This window comes from Mus pahari, chromosome X (genome assembly GCF_900095145.1).
Source record: "Mus pahari chromosome X, PAHARI_EIJ_v1.1, whole genome shotgun sequence".
Taxonomy (NCBI): Eukaryota; Metazoa; Chordata; class Mammalia; order Rodentia; family Muridae; genus Mus; species Mus pahari.
In genome coordinates, this window is record NC_034613.1 from 135,669,179 (window position 1) to 135,669,589 (window position 411).

Consider the following 411-nt stretch of genomic DNA (forward strand, 5'->3'; position numbering starts at 1 on the left):
AGTTCTGAGATACAATTGTCCAATAGACTCCAAACTTGAAGAGAAAAACTTTATCAGAAATTATAAAATGAAGATCCAACACATTTCTAATTTAACTACCTTAGAATTAAGAAATGTTGTGTAATAACTGTACACCATAGGGCACATGTCTTTATCATTGAGGGTGACAATTTTCATTTGACTGATCCTTTCTATGGATACACACTACTCAGATCCCCTGCAAAGCTGTAGATTGAAATGCTATGTACCACCTAGCTGTGATTAACATAAATGAATAATAGGGACTTCAGCCAGGAGCAGTTTAACCAAATAGCCTTGACACTCTTTTTTATCAGTTTGGCTTTCTTTAAAAAAAGAAAGAAAGAAAGAAAGAAAGAAAGAAAGAAAGAAAGAAAGAAAGAAAGAAAGAAA